Source organism: Schistocerca americana, chromosome 5 (genome assembly GCF_021461395.2).
Source record: "Schistocerca americana isolate TAMUIC-IGC-003095 chromosome 5, iqSchAmer2.1, whole genome shotgun sequence".
Taxonomy (NCBI): domain Eukaryota; kingdom Metazoa; phylum Arthropoda; class Insecta; order Orthoptera; family Acrididae; genus Schistocerca; species Schistocerca americana.
Window position 1 is genome coordinate 156,563,034 of NC_060123.1, and position 24,128 is coordinate 156,587,161.

The 24,128-nt window shown below is 43.4% G+C and overlaps 1 protein-coding gene across 2 annotated transcripts in view; it reads right to left on the minus strand.

Annotated features, from left to right (window-relative positions):
* Nucleotides 1–24,128, minus strand: part of LOC124616795 (CDK5 and ABL1 enzyme substrate 2) — a 179,612-nt gene that overhangs the window by 52,444 nt on the left and 103,040 nt on the right. The window lies entirely within an intron of this gene.

Below are 24,128 nucleotides of genomic sequence, written 5' to 3' on the forward strand. Positions count from 1 at the left end.
CTATTGTGCAATCTTCTTAAAACTATCAAATAAAAGGTTTGATTGACGGGTCTGACCTGAGGAACAAACTCTAAATCGACTACGCCCTTGGCATCAAAAAAGCAAATCATCACTTTACATTTGATTTGACTTGATGACATTTTTGGACAGGGTGTTGATGTCTTCTATTGGCTAGACTGTTGCTTCGTCATTGGATTGTAACCACAGCACCATTACTGATCAACCAGTAATGACATCTGACACAAAATCTGGATCAGTTTCAGGCTGTTGTTTCAGGGCATGACATGTTTCAACTCAACCTTCCTTTTGATTATCAGTCAGAACCTGAGGAACAAACTTGACAGAAACACTTTTCATTCCCAAATCTTTTGTTAAAATTCATTGAACCAAGCTCCAAGATAACCCACTAATCTCTGATAGTTGATCAACTGTCTATCAATAGTCTGTGAGCACAAGCTCTTAAATTTTTTCAATGTACAAAGGGCGTTCAAAAAGTTTTGCATAATCATCTCTATTTTTTTTATTTTTTGTAGGAGTAACATGAAATTTTTTATAAACATACTTCGGACATTTAGCTATACATTGAGCCTACCCAATGTAGCCTCCATCAGCTGTGATGCATCTGGCCCAATGTTCTTTCCATGATGTAGATGCACTTTGGTAAAATTCTGGGGATTGACTTTTAGACCATTGCTTGACACAGGACGGAAGGTCTTTCTTACTATCAAATGTTTTACTGCCCAGGTGGGCCTTCAGACAACCAAAGAGATAAAAGTCAGAAGGAGCCAAGTCTGGACTGTAGGGAGGATGAGGAACAATTTTCCAACCCATTTTCCTGATTTTCTCCTGCATCATAAGGGCTGTATGGGGTTTGGCATTGTCATGGTGTAGCCGGATGAGCTGACCCTGAAGCTGTGGTTTGATGGCACGTTGCAGCTTGTTCAATGACAAACAGTTACGGTCCCAGTTAATTGTGGAGCCAGGTTCCAAACAGTCAATGAAAATAACACCCCACTGATCCCAGAAGAAGGAGGCCATCACCTTTCAGCCTGCTGTTCGTGAAAGTCTCAGTTTCTTCTTCCAAGTAGCACCTGGATGACGCCACTCTGTGGATTGGGTTTTGCTCTCGGTTCGGACAAAAACAACCATGTTTCATCCTAGGTAATGACACCATTAAAACACTGTCTGCACTCTTCTGTAAAGGTCTTCATGAGACCCTCGCACACATTCTTCCTCATCGTCTTCATTTCTCTTGTCAATAATCTACGCACCCAACATGCACAGATTTTTCTGTACCCTAGTGAATGTGCCAGTGATACCACACTACCCAATGACAAATGAGTCATTTCAGCAAGCTGTCGTGTTATCACACATCTGTCATTTTGGATGATTTGATCAATGGTCTCCTTATTTACATCACTCACTGCCATCGATGGTCTACTGCATCGTGGATTGTCCAGTAGAGAGAAATCAACTTCTTTAAACCCCTGCAACCACCACTGGATACTGCTGCGATCCACTGTGTCCTCCTCATAAACAGGGAGCTACTTCCTGAGAATCGATGTGGCAGAATCATCGTCTGTCTTGAAGAGGAACTCTATCACCAACCGTTGTCGCATACTGACATCTACTTCATGGTCCATTATGGCTCACATGTAAATAAATGAAAATACTTTTATATGCCAACTTATAGCTAAATGTTCCAAGTATGTTAACATAATATTTCATTCTCCTCCTGCAAAAAATAAAAAAATAGAGACGACTGTGCATAACTTTTTGAATGACCTTTGTATTTGTTTATTTAGGCAGCTGGTGGATGTCCAGAATGAGGTCTGTCATCAAATGACATGTTGCCAGTTTTACATTGAGCAAACCACTTGAACTTTAGTTTTTCCCATAGCAGCAATTTGGTAAGCTGTTTTCAATGTTAAAACAGCTTCAACAGGATTTTTACCAAGCAGAAAATGAAATTTCATAGCTGCACATTGTTCACTTAAACTTGCAATCATAAAAAACACTAACAAACCAGTGCTAGCATAAACAATCACTGGAGATGAACAGAACATGCCAGGTCAACAACACAGACGGCACTGAACTGGCAATGAGTTGCTCTATACACGTCTACCAGCAGGAAGGCGTACTACATAAGCTCTGCTCACAGCAATGTCTATTCCAGTTTTTTTTTTTGGGAATGCCCCCAGTCCATTAGTTTGGAACTGTTCTTCAAACAGTATCAAGACAAAAGATTTATTTTCTTCTGACTTTAGTTCCAAGAACATTATTTAGTTTGGGTTCATGAAACTGTAGTTAATGCAGGACAGATAGGCTAAACTTGCATTCTAAAACTGCTGTAACCAGTGTTACCAAAGTTCAGTGATATTTTTTACTATTCACTATTCTGTTTTACTTTTAATGTGTGTGTACTGTCCTAGAACCCATGCATACACCCTACCATGACACCTTTATTAGTCTTTCTCAGTGGCAGCGAGATTTTCATCAAAGTGGATGCCGCCCGACCACAACAAAAGGAAATGAAGGTGTAACAACTTTCTGTAAGTGACTAGATTCAGCTCAGATTGGTAAAAACTTCTTGGATAGGAAACTGGTCATGACACCCCCGCTTTTTCAGAAAGAAAAGAAATTAAAAAGACAATATGGCATTTGCTTTAAACAGTTTAGGGATACCTTGGAAAACTGAAATCTGTGAACTGTCCATCAGAATGCTCCACCCTGCTCGGTGGGATGATCTCCATAATTATTAATGTAGATTTATACAGTTGAGCACAAACTGTTTTGATCGCATAAAACAATACTTTACATTCCGCATGTTGCTTACTGTTTATTAAAATGCGTGGTGCAGTTTAAATTCGCAGCAAATGTGAATTCCTTTAGTTTCCCATTTTTCATATGGTTATTACACAAATGCTAGTGGAAGTTTGGAGGAAGAGGGTCCTACAATAAAGCCAATTAAACTGAATACTACACCTTCCCATCTTTCTTTTCACTACAATAAATAAATCCGAACATATTATGCTTGCCCTATTACTGTTTGAAGGCTCACTGAGCCACTGTGAGTACTTCTTTGCACATTAAGGAAGGAAAAGAAGGAAGATTAGGGTTTAACATTCTGTCAATGACTTAAGCAATTTAGGGAAACAATGGAAAACCTACATTTGGATGGCCGGGTGGATTTGAACCGTTGTCCTCATGAATGCATGTCTAATGTCTTACCACTGCACACCTCACTAGATGCAGTGAAATCCAATTTTTGCACTTTTCAATTGAGTTAAAAAAATGGTGTAAACTGTGGGAAAATGTAAAAGGTGAGAAATCACAACATCATAGTTTATACATGATATACACTGTCAGTTCAAGAAGTTTCAAGGCTACATTTAGAGAGAGAGAGAGAGAGAGAGAGAGAGAGAGAGAGAGAGGAAAATTGAAATGGTGGTTTTAAGGCTTCAGGTATTCTATGCCCCCCCCCCCCCCCCCACTAGAGTACAACAAACAAAAATTCATACAACCATGTGAAATTGTCTAGATAGTCTTCCTTGGGATATTGTTCAACTTGCGCATTGCATTAGCTCGAATTTCGCTTATGTCACTCTTCATGTGAGTTTCTGCAGTTTGTCATTTTGTGATAGATTCATACTGACAATACCTAATCTTGCTACCTAGTATGATTTTTGCCAGAAAAGAAGTGTCTGTATTTTGTAGTTCACTCACGTCATGGCAGGTGTCCTAATGTTTTAACTTTTGTTTGTGAGTCAAGGTGTGTCGGACGAACTTTGCACATTTTCTATTCTTCTTCTTCAAAACGTGCTGACAAATGTCTTTAACACTTGATTGAGGGGCACCACTCCACTGCTATTTGTGACAACAATGTTGACACACTACATACACATATCCACTACTTAAATACTGCCTGCTCAGAGCTGACTGCTCGAATGCACATCCGTTGTTTACAGTTGTTAGTTCAAGCTGTTACTGTAGCTACTGTGCTGACGTCACTTATATACTAGGAATAAAATCAGTCTCGAAACTTTCTGGACAGATGATGTATGTACATAATATGCATCAAAATACTGTTGGAGAGCTGTTTATTACCTAATGGACGTTTTCTGGATTTGGTACCACATTTAGTTTCCAATGAGATATTCAACAACACTTTAGCACAACAAATCACACTACAAATGATGCGTTCTGGAGAGAGACAGATAGTAACAAACTGAGCCAAGTTCATATTAATTGTTTGTGAAGCTAAGGCACTGTATTTGACAGTGTTCTAATTTATACTTGCATACAATGAAAATATGCAGTTTAAGCGATACACTGCATTATAGATCTCTCCAAAATGAATGATGCTTAGCACAATTTGTTCTCCTAAGGTGTTGGGAAAAGTGACATCGGCAGGTAGACAAAGTACCCGAGCTTATCTGGCCATTTTAGATTTTATAATGAATAATGTGTAAATAACTGCAAAATGCTTTAAATATGGTGTGTGAACAGGTCAAGCTGTCATCACAGACTTTATTCCACATTTGTATTTGTTGGCTTCACAGGCTTGTAACCAAATTGTCACCTTCCCCTGACATAGACCTTGGACTATGCTACAATTCAGTCTGTCACTACAACAAAGATTTCACAGTGGGAGGGTTCCACACTTTAGTCTTTTAAGCTCACACGTTATGAAACATTAATAAGCCATTTTATTTATAATAAAAACATTTAATTTGGATGGTGTTGCATAAACATGACTTAATGAACAAATAGATACATCTGTTCATACTTCTTAACAAAAATATCCAAAATTGTAGGTTGTTTTGATTTTTTGGTGAATTTTTTCAATACGGGTTTCCAGTTCATAAACACAATAAAAAGATTTGACATATATCTGCAGTAGGAATATAATTTTTATTGTCTTCATTGCTGCATTTACATCTGCAATATAAGGAACTAAGTCACAGTCATTATCATTATCACTTCTTGCACTGTCATTGTTTTCCGGTGTATGAATGTCAATTAGATCTTCAACATGTATGTTTTCAACAGAGACAGCATGTCGTGAACGTGCAGGAAACCTTTTAATGGATGCTCCAATTGCATCTTCTCCCACGATGAAGCAAGAAGGCTTTCAGTGTAATCATTGTTGCTGATCTGGTATGTTGGATGCATTTCCTTTTTCTGAATAAATCCCACTTTTAGAAAGCAGTGGAGATGGTGGACTCCTTAACCTATGTCCATGTGTTGGCAAAATAGTAGAAATCACCTAAAACTGACACTTTAAAGCAGGCTGGGTCTCTTCTAGCTTCCATCAAACTTGAGGCCTTCTGCACTATGGCTTTCCTGTAATAAGTTTTGAAGGCCCACATAATGTCTTATTCCAAGGGCTGCAATTTGCTCGTGCAATCTTGAGGCAGGAACTCTAACTGCACATTGCTAAAATTTATATTTTTTGGATGTGCAGGGCAACATTCCACTAACAGGAGAATTTTGTGTTATTCATTACCATTCTTGCATCAAGACTACAGCATTGCTTCTCAAGCAGTTCCAATGTCATCTACAGTTTGTTATTGGAACTGTAGTTCGTGGGTAATGTTTTCACAATTTTAAAGCTATGTGGCATTTTTTATTTGGCAAACACAAAGGGTTTAATTTTTCCAAGTCATCACCGCTCTTGCCTAGCATTACTGCAAGCCTGCAAGGTGAACTTTACAGTGTTTCCCACCATGGTCATTTTTGGTTTTAGAGGAAAGTGTTTTGTTTGAATGGATGCTGAAAGGGAGAACAGTTTCACCTATGTTGACGATGTCTTTCAGTTTATACTAAGTTCTTGTAATCTACCAGTCTGCCATTCACTAACAGTTTTTATGTTTACACTGTTTCCTTCACCACACACAGTTTTGTTTAAAACTTTATACTGCTTCTTGTACCTAATGATCCAACTGTTACTTGTGGAAAAGTCCTAGACTCCAAGCATAATGGCCACATTCAGCACATTTTCGTGCAATGCTACACTTTTCATGAGGATGTTGGAAGCACATGCTGTGTGAAAGTAGTTCTTTGTACGAGGGTCACTCCAAAAGAAATGCACACTATTTTTTTAAAATCCGTCTTTTATTCTACATGTTTAAAAGTTTTACAGTGTGTAGATACATCCTTTAGGAACAATATTTTCATTTATCTACATAATTTCCATCCCTCTCAACTGCCTTAACCATCTTGGAACCAGCGCCTGTATACCCGCACAGTAAAATTCTGGACCAACCTGTTGGAGCCATTGTTTGGCAGCGTGCACAAGCGAGTCATCATCTTCAAACCTTATTCCAAGAAAAGTGTCTTTCAGTTTCCCAAAGAGATGATAGTCACATGGAGCCAGGTCACGACTGTAAGGCGGGTGTTTCAGTGTTGTCCATCCGAGTTTTGTGATCGCTTCCATAGTTTTTTGACTGATATGTGGCCATGCATTGTCGTGCAACAGCAAAACATCCTGCTTTTGCCGATGTGGTCAAACATGACTCAGTCGAGTTTGAAGTTTCTTCAGTGTTGTCACATATTCCTCAGAATTTATGGTGGTTCCACTTGGCATGATGTCCACAAGCAAGAGTCCTTTGGAATCGAAAAACACCGTAGCCACAACTTTTCCAGCAGAAGGCGTGGTTTTGAATTTTTTTTTTCCTTGGATGAATTTGCATGATGCCACTCCATTGATTGCCTCTTCATCTCTGGTGAAAAATGATGGAGCCATGTTTCATCACCTGTCACAATTCTTCCAAGAAATGCATCTCCACCATTCTCGTACTGTTCCAAAAGTTCACTGCATACCATTTTTCTTGTTTCTTTGTGAGCCACTGTCAACATCCGGGGAACCCACCTGGCACAAACCTTTTTTACCGCCAACACTTTGAGTATTCTGCAAACACCTCCTTCCCCTATCCCCACATAGCGTGAAAATTCGTTCACTGTGATGCGTCTGTCAGCAGTCACCAATTCGATAACTCTCTGCACATTGTCTGGAGTGTATGCAGTACGAGGCCTGCCACTGCGAGAACATTCCTCAAAATTGCCGTGCCTACTTTCATCACGTAACCTGCTTGCCCACCGACTAACTGTACTGCGATTGACAGCAGCATCTCCATAAACCTTTTTCAACCTCTTGTGGATGTCTCCCACTGTCTCGTTTTCACAGCACAGGAATTCTATGACAGCACGTTGCTTTTGATGAATGTCAGGTGTAGCAGTCATCTTGAAGACATGCTGTGATGGCGCCACTCAAGGGAACAAGTTGAACTAAGTTTGAAAACAAGCAGGAAGGATGTATCTACACACTGTAAAACTTTCACACATGCAGAATGAAAACTGTATTTTTACAAAAATAGTGTGCATTTTTTTTTTTGTAGTCACCCTCGTACTTCTTCCAGGTCCACATATTTAGAGTAACTGGCATACTTCAAATTTTTTTTCTAACCAGGTTCTCTGTTAATGATGCTCAGCACAGATACAGGTATCCCTAAACATTGTGCAAATGCAACACGTGTTCTGTGTTAAACTACATCTCTTTTGGGGATTTATGATTTCTATTCCATCAAAACGATTTTTCTCTTTCTTTTAGTAATACAAAGGGCAGTCAAAAACTTTTGAACAATAGTCTTTAATTTTTTTTATTTTTTGCAAGAGGAGAATGATTTTTTTTTTTTTTTTGTGAACATACTTCAAACATGGGAAAGAAATACAGTAGAAGAAGAATGGGTAGCTTTGAGAGATGAAGTAGTGAAGGCAGCATAGGATCTAGTAGGTAAAAAGACGAGGGCTAGTAGAAATCTTTGGGTAACAGAAGAAATATTGAATTTAATTGATGAAAGGAGAAAATATAAAAATGCAGTAAATGAAGCAGGCAAAAAGGAATACAAACATCTCAAAAATGAGATCGACAGGTAGTGAAAAATGGCTACGCAGGGATGGCTAGAGGACAAATGTAAGGATGTAGAGTCTTATCTCACTATGGGTAAGATAGATACTGCCTACAGGAAAATTAACGAGACCTTTGGAGAAAAGAGAACCACTTGTATGAATATCAAGAGCTCAGATGGAAACCCAGTTCTAAGCAAAGAAGGGAAAGCAGAAAGGTGGAAGGAGTATATAGAGGGTCTATATAAGGGCAATGTACTTGAGAACAATATTATGGAAATGGAAGAGGATGTAGATGAAGATGAAATGGGAGATACGATACCGCATGAAGAATTTAACAGACCACTGAAAGACCAGAGTCGAAACAAGGCCCCAGGAGTAGACAACATTCCATTGGAGCTACTGATGGCCTTGGGAGAGCCAGTACTGACAAAACTCTACCATCTGATGAGCAAGATGTATGAGACAGGCGAAATACCCTCGGACTTCAAGAAGAATATAATAATTCCAATCCCAAAGAAAGCAGGTGCTGACAAATGTGAAAATTACCGAACTATCAGTTTAATAAGTCACGGATGCAAAATACTAATGTGAATTCTTTACAGACGTATTGAAAAACTGGTAGAAGCCGACCTCGGGGAAGATCAGTTTGGATTCCGTAGAAATGTTGGAACACGTGAGGCAATACTGACCTTACGACTTATATTAGAAGCTAGACTAATGAAAGGCAAACCTACGTTTCTTGCATTTGTAGACTTAGAGAAAGCTTTTGGCAATGTTGACCGCAATACTCTCTTTCAAATTCTGAAGGTGGCAGGGGTAAAATACAGGGAGCAAAAGGCTATTAACAATTTGTAGAGAAACCAGATGGCAGTTATAAGAGTCGAGGGGCATGAAAGGGAAGCAGTGGTTGGGAAGGGAGTGAGACACGGTTGTAGCCTATCCCCAATGTTATTCAATCTGTATATTGAGCAAGCAGTGTAGGAAACAAAAGAAAAATTCGGAGTAGGTATTAAAATCCATGGAGAAGAAATAAAAACTTTGAGGTTTGCCGACGACATTGCAATTCTGTCAGAGACAGCAAAGGACTTGGAAGAGCAGTTGAACGGAATGGACAGTGTCATGAAAGGAGGGTATAAGATGAACATCAACAAAAGCAAAACGAGGATAATGGAATGTAGTCTAATTAAGTCTGGTGATGTTGAGGGAATTAGATTAGGAAATGAGACACTTAAAGTAGTAAAGGAGTTTTGCTATTTGGGGAGCAAAATAACTGATGATGGTCGAAGTAGAGAAGATATAAAATGTAGACTGGTAATTGCAAGGAAAGCGTTTCTGAAGAAGAGGAATTTGTTAACATCGAGTATAGATTTAAGTGTAAGGAAGTCATTTCTGAAAGTATTTGTATGGAGTGTAGCCATCTGTGGAAGTGAAACATGGACGACAAATAGTTTGGACAAGATGAGAATAGAAGCTTTCGAAATGTGGTGCTACAGAAGAATGCTGAAGATTAGATGGGTAGATCACATAACTAATGAGGAGGTATTGAATAGGATTGGAGAGAAGAGGAGTTTGTGGCACAACTTGACTAGAAGAAGGGATCGGTTGGTAGGACATATTCTGAGGCATCAAGGGATCACCAATTTAGTATTGGAGGGCAGCGTGGAGGGTAAAAATCGTAGGGGGAGACCAAGAGGTGAATACACTAAACAGATTCAGAAGGATGTAGGTTGCAGTAGGTACTCAGAGATGAAGAAGCTTGCACAGGATAGAGTAGCATGGAGAGCTGCATCAAACCAGTCTCAGGACTGAAGAACACAACAACAACACTTCAAACATTTAGCTATAATGTGAGACCTGAGTTTCTCCTGGCGATAACAACTTTCAAATAACTTCCGGGAATTCAGCCAGGTAACACTTTCAGCGACCACCGATATTTCGGCGGGAGAACACCCCGCCATTTTCAAGGCAAACTGCAACGGACAGGCGGCGTACATGCAAATTTAATACCTCGGTTCTCGGACCCAAGCAGGAAAGATAACACACACACACACTGAACACTAGTGCCACCAAAGATGGCCCAAGTCAGAGCTATCGATAGTGAGACTATGAATTCGCAGGTGAGGTAGCATTAAGTCTGTCCCTCTGTTTCTTGACAAGGGAGAGAGCCGGATTCCAAACAGAGTTTAAACAGAAACCTCCATCCCTGTTAACAAGGTTGCTCGCTAATTTAATCTCAACTGCCTCCCGAATCACACTGTCCCAATAGCTGGACGTGCATGCCAATATCTCGGTGTTATTATATAACATGGAGTGACCAGTATCCAAGCAATGTTCAGCAATAGCAGATCTATTTGGCTGCTGTAATCGTGTGTGCCGTTTATGCTCAGTACATCTGTCCTCCACGGTCCTGATAGTTTGACCAATATATGCCATGCCACAGCTACAAGGGACACGATATACACCCGCCTTACGCAGTCCAAGATCATCCTTAATGGAACTCAAAAGTGCTCTAATTTTAGATGGAGGTCGGAAAACACATTTCACATCGTATTTCCGTAAAATACGACCAATCTTATTGGACGTGTTTCCTACGTAAGGCAAGAAGGCAGTAGACTTAGGTGTTGACTCAGAATTATCATCAATCACCTGATGTACAGTTGGTCGATAGCGCAACGCACGTTCAATCTGTCTATCACTGTAACCATTTTGACGAAATGTAACTTCAAGATGGGACAGCTCAGCTGGCAAAGTCTCAGCGTCAGAAACGATATGTGCCCTGTGTACCAAGGTACGAAGTACCCCTTCACGCTGAGCCGAATGGTGACAACTATTAGCTTGTAAGTACAAGTCGGTGTGAGTACGTTTCCTGTATACTGCATGTCCCAATGATCCATCATCCTTCCTCCTAACCAACACGTCGAGAAAGGGAAGGCAACCATTCTTTTCCACCTCCATCGTAAAACGAATGTTCAGGTGGATCGAGTTCAGATGTTCTAGAAAGACATTCAAATTCTCCCTACTGTGAGGCCAAACAACGAAGGTATCGTCAACGTATCTATAGAAACAGGCGGGTTTTAAAGGCGCCGACTCCAATGCACGTTCCTCGAAGTCTTCCATAAACAAATTTGCGATCACAGGAGACAACGGACTACCCACTTCGTACCTTGGTACACAGGGCACATATCGTTTCTGACGCTGAGACTTTGCCAGCTGAGCTGTCCCATCTTGAAGTTACATTTCGTCAAAATGGTTACAGTGATAGACAGATTGAACGTGCGTTGCGCTATCGACCAACTGTACATCAGGTGATTGATGATAATTCTGAGTCAACACCTAAGTCTACTGCCTTCTTGCCTTACGTAGGAAACACGTCCAATAAGATTGGTCGTATTTTACGGAAATACGATGTGAAATGTGTTTTCCGACCTCCATCTAAAATTAGAGCACTTTTGAGTTCCATTAAGGATGATCTTGGACTGCGTAAGGCGGGTGTATATCGTGTCCCTTGTAGCTGCGGCATGGCATATATTGGTCAAACTATCAGGACCGTGGAGGACAGATGTACTGAGCATAAACGGCACACACGATTACAGCAGCCAAATAGATCTGCTATTGCCGAACATTGCTTGGATACTGGTCACTCCATGTTATATAATAACACCGAGATATTGGCATGCACGTCCAGCTATTGGGACAGTGTGATTCGGGAGGCAGTTGAGATTAAATTAGCGAGCAACCTTGTTAACAGGGATGGAGGTTTCTGTTTAAACTCTGTTTGGAATCCGGCTCTCTCCCTTGTCAAGAAACAGAGGGACAGACTCAATGCTACCTCACCTGCGAATTCATAGTCTCACTATCGATAGCTCTGACTTGGGCCATCTTTGGTGGCACTAGTGTTCAGTGTGTGTGTGTGTTATCTTTCCTGCTTGGGTCCGAGAACAGAGGTATTAAATTTGCATGTACGCCGCCTGTCCGTTGCAGTTTGCCTTGAAAATGGCGGGGTGTTCTCCCGCCGAAATATCGGCGGTCGCTGAAAGTGTTACCTGGCTGAATTCCCGGAAGTTATTTGAAAATTTAGCTATAAGTTGTCATATAAAAGTATTTTCTTTTATTTACAGGTGAGCCACAATGGACCATGAAATAACGGTCGGTGATGGAGTTCCTCTTCAAGATCAGTGATGATTCAGCCACATTGATTCACATGAAGTTGTTCCCTGTTTATGAGGACACAGTGTATAGCAGCAGTATCCAGTGGTTGTTGCAGAGGTTTAAAGAAGGTGATTTCTCTATACTGGACAATCCATGATGCGGTAGACTATCGACTGCAGTGAGTGATGTAAATAAGGAGACCAATGATCAAATCATCCAAAATGACAGATGTGTGATGATACAACAGCTTGCTGAAATGACTCATTTGTCACTGGGTAGTGTGGTATCACTGGCATAGTCACTAGGGTACAGAAAAATCTGTGCACGTTGGGTGCCTAGATTACTGACAAGAGAAATGAAGACAATGAGGAAGAATGTGTGCGAGGGTCTCATGAAGACCTTTACTGAAGAGTGGAAACAGTGTTTTGATGGTGTCATTACCCAGGATGAAAAATAGTTGTTTTTGTCCAAACCTGAGAGTAAAACCAAATCCATGGAGTGGTGTCATCCGGTTTCCCCTCGGAACAAGAAACCGAGACTTTCACGAACAGCAGGTCGAAAGTTGATGACCTCCTCCTTCTGGGATAAGTGTGGTGTCATTTTCACTGACTGTTTGTAACCTGGCTCCACAATTAAACGGGACCATTACTGTTTGTCACTGGACAAGCTACAGCATGCCATCAAGACCCACAGACCATAGCTTCAGGGTCAGTTCATCAGACTACAGCATGACAATTGCAAACCCCCATACAGCCCTTATGATGCAGGAGAAAATCAGGAAAATGGGTTGGAAAATTGTTCCTCATCCTCCATACAGTACAGACTTAGCTCCATCTGATTTTTACCTCTGAAGGCCCACCTGCACGGTAAAACATTTGATAGTGAGAAAGACTGTATTTCCTGTGTCAAGTGATGCTGTAAAAGTCAATCCACAGAATTTTACCAAATTGCATTTACATAATGGAAAGAACGGTGGGCCAGAGGTGTCACAGCTGATGGAGGCTACATTGAGTAGGCTCAATGTATAGCTAAATGTTCAAAGTATGTTTACAAAAAATTTCATTCTCCTCCTGCAAAAAATAAAAACATTAGAGAGACTATGCAAAACTTTTTGAACTCCCTCTGTGTTTTACATCCCAAAATTGAGGCCGAAAACACTAAACTTATAACTGAAATAAATGGCTAACAACAAAGCATTTTGATAACAGGTATGGTTATGATCAATGCTACACTGTACACACAATTAATGTTTTGGGATGGTGGTTGAATGGAGTAGCTGTGTTGATTGAAATCCACTGATCCTGATCAGCAGTGACCTCTTTGTCGGCACAGCCAATGTAATCAACCTTAGCTACCAGATGATATGAGTTCAATACACGTATAAACCATAAATGAAACTATACTATTATATATCTAAAAACAAAGATGATGTGACTTACCAAAAGAAAGTGCTGGCAGGTCGACAGACTCACAAACAAACACAAACATACACACAAAATTCAAGCTTTCGCAACAAACTGTTGCCTCATCAGGAAAGAGGGAAGGAGAGGGAAAGACAAAAGGATGTGGGTTTTAAGGAAGAGGGTAAGGAGTCATTCCAATCCCGGGAGCGGAAAGACTTACCTTAGGGAGAAAAAAGGACGGGTATACACTCGCGCGCACACACACACATATCCATCCACACATATACAGACACAAGCAGACATATTTAAATATGTCTGCTTGTGTCTGTATATGTGTGGATGGATGTGTGTGTGTGTGTGTGTGTGTGTGTGTGTGTGTGTGTGTGCGCGCGCGCGAGTGTATACCCGTCCTTTTTTCTCCCTAAGGTAAGTCTTTCCGCTCCCAGGATTGGAATGACTCCTTACCCTCTCCCTTAAGACCCACATCCTTTTGTCTTTCCCTCTCCTTCCCTCCTTCCCTCTTTCCTGATGAGGCAACAGTTTGTTGCGAAAGCTTGAATTTTGCGTGTATGTTTGTGTTTGTTTGTGTGTCTGTCGACCTGCCAGCACTTTCATTTGGTAAGTCACATCATCTTTGTTTTTAGATATATATTTCCTACGTGGAATGTTTCCCTCTATTAAAACTATACTATTACTTACAAATACTGGGAAGTGGATGTCCTCTGCATACAATTATAACAACAGAGCAAAGGTAACACTGAAACAATATGGCTACAATAATTTGAGCAGATTATTTATTGCATATTGCACAGTACTGAAAGCTAAGGCTGGCAGTAACAACAAACAAGTTAATGTAGGCCTGAAGTCACACTCTCTTCTGACTTCTACTGAAACAGTTACTCCCATCAACACCAAGCTGAGCAGAGCTTGGCACCACCAAGAGAAAATCACTCATTCCGCAAATTGTTTTGACTTTTACTGATCCAGATTTAGAGTGCCCACACTCAAGAAAATTAACAATGTGTCACCCGTAAACACTGTTTTAAGGCAAATGTCATGTCAGCTTCATTTTATATGAATTATATCAATTTTTTTCGCCACAAACAATTATCCATAAAATGTAAATTGTTTGAAAATTATAAGTACATTAATGGAAAAATTGGTGCAAATGAACATTGTGAACATTAAAGCTAGGTTATACTATAAGTAATAAGAGGTTAGACTACACACTACAGAAGCAGGACTCAAATCAACAGAATACAGGATGTCTGAGCAAGGGTGTAACAGGTGCCCCAGATGTTGTCCCCAGCTCATAGTGAGTTTGAGTTTTTTCTGCCATCATTTTGATGTGTGCAGTTAAATTTGAATCACACTATCTTCCATCATCATATCTCATGAACATTGTTAAAGCTCACACGGAGTATATGGTAACAGAGGACAGAGTCCACTGATCTGTTTCCAGTTTGGAAACACTTGGTTTTGCCAAACAAAACAAAGCCATTACTAACTCAGCTCTCTGAGTAATACTCAATTTTATAATCCAGAGGGTTATGAGTTATGTAATGCTACAGGTTTAAGTGTTCATATTCTGCTAGCAGTAAGTAACAAAGAATAACATCACTCACAGTGAAATGGATAGAACTTTAGTTGAAAGCTGCACTCTTGTTTCTGACCAATGTTTCCTTATCTTTAAACAATCTGACAGGACAAAAAAATATTTTAAGTATACCAGAACAAGAATGAAATATGGACAATGTTTCAAGATTTACTGGTGTTGGGCCTAAATATCATAACTTAGTGCTGCAAGTATCAGAAAAAGGTTTGGAAAATATATGAACTACGTCTAGTTAATGTGTAAACATCGCCACTACATCCACTTCCAAAATCTGCAATCATATGGTATTTACTAAACTTATACATCTATTTAATATACACTGTCCAACAAAAATTTTACAAAATTGATTTTATTCTTGGTGTGTAAGCAACATCAATGCAGTAACTATGGCGTTGGTTCGAATTAACGACTGTAAACAACAGATGTGCATGCAGCCAATCAGATGTGAGCAGGTAATGTTAAGTAGTGGACGTGTGGCCATAGTGTGCCAAAGTAGTTGTCACACACATCACAATGGAGCACTCCATCTCTAAATCAACTGTTCAAGACATTCTCTAGAATGTTTGGAAAAAGAGAAAAATTGTGTTCAAAGTTTGACCTGCACATTTTGAATCCAGAACAAAAACAATGTGTGGACATTTGCTGTGACTTGATTTAAATGCAAAAGACTGATAATTATTTTGTGGAAAGAATCATTACAGGTAAAAATACTTGGTGTTATCAATGCAAACCTACCATAAAATAACAAAGTGCAGAAATACACACAATGGGTCAATTTTCCTACAATATAACCAACATTCAAGCCAATGTGATGTGCAAACTGAACAGCATCTCAAAGAATGATTTTTCTGATAGTTTCACATCACTGTATGAATGTTACCGGCACTTTACTTACACGGGGAAAGATTATGTACAGCATCTCAAGCATTAAAATCACCATCTTCAATTTTCTCTATTATTTATTAATACAGTCTTGAAAGTTTTTGGGCCTGGTAAGTTTGTATTGTCCGAGTTTTTCACAGCTGCAAACTGAACCTGTTTTATAGTACAAATGTACACATACTATATTTAAAATCTATATAACTGCTTTCAAATTCTGCAAATGTCAGCTCTTTCTCTAATGTCACTAGAATTACTGCAGATTTTCCAATAAATATTGTTATGCATCTTCAGCATTAGCAGACTGAACCAACTATCTTACATCATGCGTCCCACATTTTTTGCATAGCAACAATAAACAAACAACATTAATACACTACCTGATAAAAAAGTGAAGTGCCCAGAAGACACAGGCAGACGTCATTGTAACTTTGTACTGCACACACCGTATGTAGGTAATTAGAGTCAAAATTAAAATTCTCTATGGCAGGCAGAATGGCCACCAAAGAGCACGAATGTTTTCCATGTTTAGTGTTGTTAGCAGGTCTAGTAGGGTCTATGAGGGATGCAAACAGCATCAGATACAGAGTGATCACTCTGAAAGACATGTAGATGCCATATAATTGTGTGGCACAAAGTTATCAGCACCTAAAAGTACGAAAGGGGCCTCACTGTGGGTCTCGATCTGGCCAGGTGGTCAGACTTTTTTTTTTTTTTTTTTTTTTTTTTTTTTTTTTTTTTTTTTTTTGTGGTTTTAGGGCGCACAACTTCAATGGTCATTAGCGCCCTGACTACTCTAAGAATGCACCGCGAGGCACAAGTTGACCACAACAACTAAAAGGGAAAACACGATAAAAGACAGACTGACAGGCATAGGATTAAAAAACAGCATCATCAAATGTCCTTAGCGAGGTTTGTCAAATTGATAAAACGAAGAACACGAGCAGCTGCTCGTGGGTCATCCGCTAAAATGTCATCGATTGTTTTTGGCAGGTTAAGATCGAGGCGCAGTGTGTTAAGATCTGGACAGGACATTAAAATGTGTCTAACCGTCAGCAAGTGCCCACATGGGCAGAACGGCGCCGGCGCAGCCGTCAGCAGATGGCGATGGCTGAACCGGCAGTGTCCAATTCTTAACCGGGCTAATACGACCTCCTCCCGCCGAGAAGGCCGTGAGGAGGACGTCCAAGCCACGGGAAGAGGTTTTAAGGCCCGAAGCTTGTTGCCGGTAAGTGCAGCCCAATCGGCATGCCATAGAGATAAGATGCGCCGACAAATCACCCTGCTAAAATCGGACGAAGGGACGCAACAAGAAGCTGTCCGAGGCTGGAGGACCGCAGCCTTGGCCGCGGCATCTGCAGCTTCGTTCCCAGGGATACCGACATGGCCAGGAACCCACATAAAGCTAACTGGAGAACCGACGTCCACCAGCTGCTGAAGAGAGCGTTGGATCCGGTGTACGAAAGGGTGAACCGGGTACGGATCACTGAGGCTCTGGATGGCGCTCAGGGAATCTGAGCAGATGACATAAGCAGAATGTCGGTGGCGGCAGATGTAAAGAACAGCCTGGTAGAGGGCAAAGAGCTCTGCTGTGAAGACCGAACAATGGCCATGGAGCCGGTATTTGAAACTTTGTGCCCCGACAATAAAGGAACACCCGACCCCGTCATTGGTCTTAGAGCCATCTGTATAAATGAAAGTCATGTCGATGAACTTCGAACGAAGTTCCAAAAAACGGGAGTGGTAGACCGAACCGGGGGTGACCTCTTTTGGGAGCGAGCTGAGGTCAAGGTGAACGCGGACCTGAGCCCGGAGCCAAGGTGGCGTGCGGCTCTCGCCCACTCGAAAGGTTGCAGGGAGTGAAAAATTAAGGTGTTGAAGGAGGCGACGAAATCGAACTCCAGGGGGTAGCAGGGCAGAGACATACAACCCGTATTGACGGTCAAGAGAGTCGTCAAAAAAGGAACGATAAGACGGATGGTCGGGCATTGACAGTAGCCGACAGGCATACCGACAAAGCAGTATATCGCGCCGGTAGGTGAGTGGCAATTCGCCAGCGTCAGCATGAAGACTCTCTACGGGACTGGTATAAAATGCTCCGATCGCAAGTCGTAAACCCCGATGTTGTATGGAGTTGAGGCGGCGTAAGATGGATGGCCGTGCAGAGGAGTATACGAAGCTCCCATAATCCAGCTTGGAGCGGACGATCGACCGATATAGACGAAGTAGGACGGTTCGATCCGCTCCCCACGACAGACCACTGAGAACACGGAGGACATTTAAAGAACGGGTACAACGGGCGGCCAAATATGACACATGTGGAGACCAGCTAAGTTTCCTGTCAAATGTAAGGCCTAAAAATTTGGTTGTCTCCACGATTGGGAGAGCAACGGGACCGAGTCGTAAGGACGGTGGGAGAAACTCTTTGTAGCGCCAGAAGTTAATACAGACCGTCTTTTCGGCAGAAAAACGGAAGCCATTGGCGACACTCCAGGAGTAGAGACGGTCAAGAGAGCGCTGAAGACAGCGCTCCAGGACACGTGTACACTGAGCGCTGCAATAGATGGTAAAATCGTCCACGAAAAGGGAGCCTGATACATCAGCTGGGAGGCAATCCATTATTGGATTGATCGCGATGGCGAAGAGAGCGACGCTCAAAACTGAGCCCTGTGGCACCCCATTCTCCTGGCGAAAGGTGTCGGACAGGACAGAACCCACACGTACCCTGAACTGTCGATCCATTAAAAAGGAACGAATAAAAAGAGGGAGGCGACCGCGAAGGCCCCATGTATGCATGGTGCGGAGAATGCCCGCCTTCCAACAGGTGTCGTAAGCCTTCTCCAAATCAAAGAACACAGCCGCGGTCGGGCGCTTCCGCAAGAAGTTATTCATAATGAAGGTCGACAAGGTAACCAGATGGTCAACAGCAGAGCGGCGCCTACGAAATCCACATTGTACATTGGTAAGTAGGCGTCGAGACTCTAGCAGCCAAACCAATCGAGAGTTAACCATTCGCTCCATCACTTTACAGACACAGCTGGTAAGCGAGATAGGTCGATAACTGGAAGGCAAGTGCTTGTCCTTCCCCGGCTTAGGAGTCGGGACAACAATAGACTCGCGCCAGCATGCGGGAACATGTCCCTCAATCCAGATGCGATTGTATGTACGAAGAAGAAAACCTTTACCCGCAGGAGAAAGGTTCTTCAGCATCTGAATATGAATAGAATCTGGCCCTGTAGCAGAGGACCGTGATCGGCCAAGTGCGTTTTCGAGTTCCCGCATGGTGAATGGGGCATTATAACTTTCACAATTCGAGGAGCGGAAGTTAGGTGGCCTAGCCTCCTCTGCCTGTTTGCGGGGGAGGAAGGCAGGGTGGTAATGAGCGGAGCTCGAAACCTCTGCGAAAAAGCGGCCGAAGGCATTGGAGACAGCCTCAGGGGCCACAAGGACGTCATTCGCGACCTTCAAGCCAGAAACTGGTGAGTGGACCTTAGTGCCAGATAGCCGGCGCAGGCTACCCCAGACAACAGAAGAAGGAGTAAAACTGTTGAAGGTGCTTGTGAAAGCAGCCCAGCTGGCTTTCTTGCTTTCTTTGATAATACGACGACACTGAGCAAGTAATCGTTTATAATTGATACAATTCGCCACTGTAGGGTGGCGTTTAAATGTGCGTAAAGCACGTCGACGAGCACGTAAAGCGTCTCTACATGCTGCGGTCCACCAGGGGACCGGTACGCGACGTGGAGAAGGAGGGTGAGGGATGGAATATTCAGCAGCAGCGAGAATGACTTCCGTGAGGTGTGCGACCTGACGATCGCAGCTTGTAAAGGTTTGATCCTGAAAGGTCGCCCTGGAAGAGAAGAGCCCCCAGTCTGCCTTGGAGATGGTCCAATTAGAGAAGCACGGAGAGGGGGTATGCTGCAGGAGATGGATAACACACGGGAAGTGGTCGCTCGAATATGTATCAGAAAGTGCATACCACTCAAACCGGCGTGCAAGTTGGGGAGTACATATAGAGAGGTCTAAATGGGAATAGGTGTGAGATGTGTCCGAAAGAAAAGTAGGGGCGCCAGTATTGAGGCAGACAAGATCGAGCTGGTTGAAAAGGTCTGCTAACAAGGAGCCCCTCGGGCAGGATGCTGGAGAGCCCCAAAGGGGATGGTGGGCATTGAAGTCTCCAGTTAACAAAAATGGTGCAGGTAGCTGAGCAATAAGTTGCATCACGTCTGCCCTGGTAACGGCAGATGACGATGGAGTGTAAACGGTACAAAAGGAAAACGTAAAAGTGGGGAGAGTAATGCGGATGGCAACTGCCTGCAGGCCGGTGTGCAACGTGATGGGATCGTAGTAAATATCATCCCGGACCAGCAACATAACCCCTCCATGAGCTGGGATACCTACCACAGGGGGTAGGTCAAAACGCACAGAGGTGTAGTGTGCCAAGGCAATTTGATCGTATGGGCGTAGCTTCGTTTCCTGGAGGGCTACGACGAGCGGACGGTGCAAGCGGAGCAGCAACTTCAAGTCCTCTCGGTTGGAGCGAATGCTGCGAATATTCCAGTGAATAAGTGCCATCGTAAGGAAAGGAAGATGAGAGAAGTGGTCACCTCGAAGGCCGCTTAGGGCCTGGCTTCGAGCGAGCACTGCCGCCGCTATCAGTAGGCGGACAGTCATCGTCCATTGGGTCTATAGGGTCATCGGCCATCTCGGGAGGATGGCCGGGAGGGGGAGCTTCCTCCGCCAGTGAACGGCCAGATGTACGGCTACCAGCGGTGCGGCCAGGCGAAACGGATGACGGCCTGGGGCGGCAACCGCTGGGTGGCGCAGGAGAAGAAATGCGCCGTGGCGGAGAAGGAGAACTGTGCTTCCTATGCGCCTTTTTGGAAGGACGTGTAGTGGAAGCACCGGTCGAAGGCTGGGAGGTCGAGGTACGGAGGAAGTCTGCACGGGATGGTTCCTTCTTGAAGGCCCGTGCATCTGTCTTCGATGTCTTCGTCTTAGCAGAAGCTGAGGAAGGTGCTCGTGTCTGTGGGGTGATGGGCGGAAGAGGAGACGTCGACCGCGCGATCTTAGCACTGGCCGAACGGACGACCGTGGTGCTGAAGGTCAGATCGCATGTCTGGGTTGCTACCTCCCGGGTAGTCCGAGGAGAGGCGAGGACAATACTGTATTTCCCCGCTGGGAGCAGCGTGGGCTTCCTACTAGCCAATAGCTTGCGAGCAGCCGAGGTGGACACTTTCTCTTTGACCCGAATTTCTTGGATACAGCGTTCTTCCTTATAGACAGGACAGTCGCGGGAGGATGCGGCATGGTCACCCTGACAGTTCACACAACGAGGAGACGGAGGTGGACAGTCACCCTCATGGGCATCCCTGCCACAAGTGACACATTTAGCCGCATTGGAACAAGACTGTCGAGTGTGATTGAAATGCTGACACTGGTAGCAGCGCGTAGGTGTCGGGACATAGGGGCGAACAGAAATAACCTCGTAGCCCGCCTTGATGCACGATGGCAGCTTAACACTATCGAAGGTCAAGAAAATTGTCCGGGTCGGTACAAGGTCATTGTTGACCTTTTTCATGACCCTATGGACAGCCGTCACGCCCTGCTCAGCGAGGAATGATTGAAGCTCCTCGTCAGTCAGTCCGTCGAGGGAGCTAGTATAGACTACACCACGAGACGAATTCAAAGTTCGGTGGGCCTCCACCCGGACAGGGAACGTATACAGGAGGGTGGCCCGAAGCAGTTTTTGTGCCTGAAAGGCACTCTCAGTTTCTAGTAATAAGGTGCCGTTACGCAACCTGGTACAAGATTTGACAGATCCGGCTATGGCATCTACACCCTTCTGAATAACGAAAGGGTTGACAGAGGAAAAATCCTTTCCGTCCTCAGATCGAGAAACTATGAGGAACTGTGGGGCAGGCGGTAGTACTTTTGTCACTGTTGGCTGGTCACGTTTCCGTTTTTGGGTCGAAGTCGAAAGAGATGGAGTAGAATCCATTGCGGAGGAATCCCCCATGATTGCCAGCGTCTCCGATGGCGCGCTCCTTCCTTGTGGGGACCCTCTCAGAGGGCACTCCCGCCTTAGGTGAATGTTTACACCTCAGGTCACACCTCCCGAGAAACAGACGGAGGGACCAATCGGCATGGTCAGAAGGTATCAGCTCAGGCAATCACCCCTCCCCGGGCCTGGCCTTTACCAGGGGGTACGCGCGTGCCTTACATGTCTACCCAGGGCGGGGACTTACGCGTTACCCCGTCACCGGCTACGCGTGCGAACGCGTGGGTCGGCCTTCAGGCATGCACAGGGAGGAAGGAAGAAGAGGAAAAAGAAGAGAGAGAGGGAGAAAGAGGACAGACTGTCTCAAACGCCGAGGCGGAGACCAGAGAAGGCAAGGAGAAGAAGGCAATGAGAAAGCAAAGGCAATGAGAAGGCAAGGAGAAGAAGGCAATGAGAAGGCAAGGAGAAAAAGGCAATGAGAAGGCAAGGAGAAGGCAAGGGAAAGAGTAAGGAAGACAGTGAGGTGGAGAAGAGCAAAGAAAGGAACCAACAAAATGAAGGAAGAAACGAGAAGTGAAAAACCAAAAAGACCACGATGATAGGTCGTGGAACCGTCCGTCTCCGGACACAGGCGCTAACTACCCCCGTGAGGGGGATGGACTCCTTTTAGTCGCCTCTTACGACAGGCAGGAATACCGCGGGCCTATTCTAATCCCCGGACCCGCAGGGGGGAGGTGGTCCGATTGTACAATATAAAAGTTTGTGGCACATTTAGATATGACAGTAGCCAAACTTTGGACTAGCCGAACTTTGGACTGCATGGGAACTTGAGGGCAGGTGTACTTGTCATCAAGGTTCTAGTCAAGCACTTCTAACTACTGTAAGTGAGATTCACCGTAATGTGCATCTAGCACTTTGTAACACCTTCACATCAGTGCCTGCCATCTGAGAACAAGTAGACTCCCTGCAACATTCTGTTTCATCCTGTACCATTGGTTGGAGATTAAAAGCAGATGGACTGAAGAACTACCATCTCATGCATAGGCTGCCACTGAACACCACAGCACAAATGGCTGTGTTTGCATTGGTGTTGTGGCCAGACAGCATGGACTGCCGACGAGTGGTGACTGACTGGCTTTAGTGATGAGAATTGCATTTCTGCACTACCCTGGACGATCACTGTCCTCAAGTACGGCGGCAACCTGGGGAGAGGTCCAAATCTTCTGGTGATTTGGAGAGAAATAGCAGCGTCACTCCTGGTGTCACGGTGTCGGGAGGCAATGGGTATGAGTTGAGGTGACTGCTAGTGGTGACTGAGAGAACACTGATGGCACAATGGTAAGTCACTGACATCCTGCATCCTCATGTCTTACCTCTTATGTGACAGTATTGTGGTGCCATTTTTTCCAGAAGTCAGTTATCTTCTGCAAATGGCATGTGTCTCTATGAACTGTTTGAATGATCTTCAGGTACTCACTTGGCCAGAAACATCCCCGTATCTGTCCCCAATAGAATGTGTCGGATTAGTTTGCACATCAATGCTGCCCATAGCCAGGATATCATGGACTGGTTGTAACAGTTGTTGGGCAGCTTGCCTCAGAAGGATATACAACAGTTTTATGACATCCTGCCCAGCCAAATCAATGTACGCATTCAGGTCAGAGGGAGTGCAGTGTCATACTGATAAGCAGGCTCATACTGCCACACTCTTTGCAAATTTGACCCAGTTATGTAATCTCTGGAATTACATCACATACCCTCTTCAAGCCGTGAAGTTTCACTATTTCCTCCTCTCCATCTGGGTGCTTCACTTTTTTGTCAGGGAGTGTATTTTACCAGTACTATGCGTACTAGGGTACAGCAACCACATTGCTGAGAGCATGATCACAAAGGTTGTAAGCATGTACACCCAATTTTGTGTGCATGCAACATACATTTTCTCCCAGACACACACTTCTATCTGAATGTGTGCTACAAAATAAAATAACCACAAAATAATAATTTTCTGCACACCATGCACCAACAGTACAATACTTCGCTACTTTTCTTTTCACAGGATCATGAATGGTGATAAACTATTAAGGAACAACAATACAATACTTTATATGACACGCATTGTGCTTATTTTACTTGACAATATTAAACATATGCTGACACTCTGAAACACCTA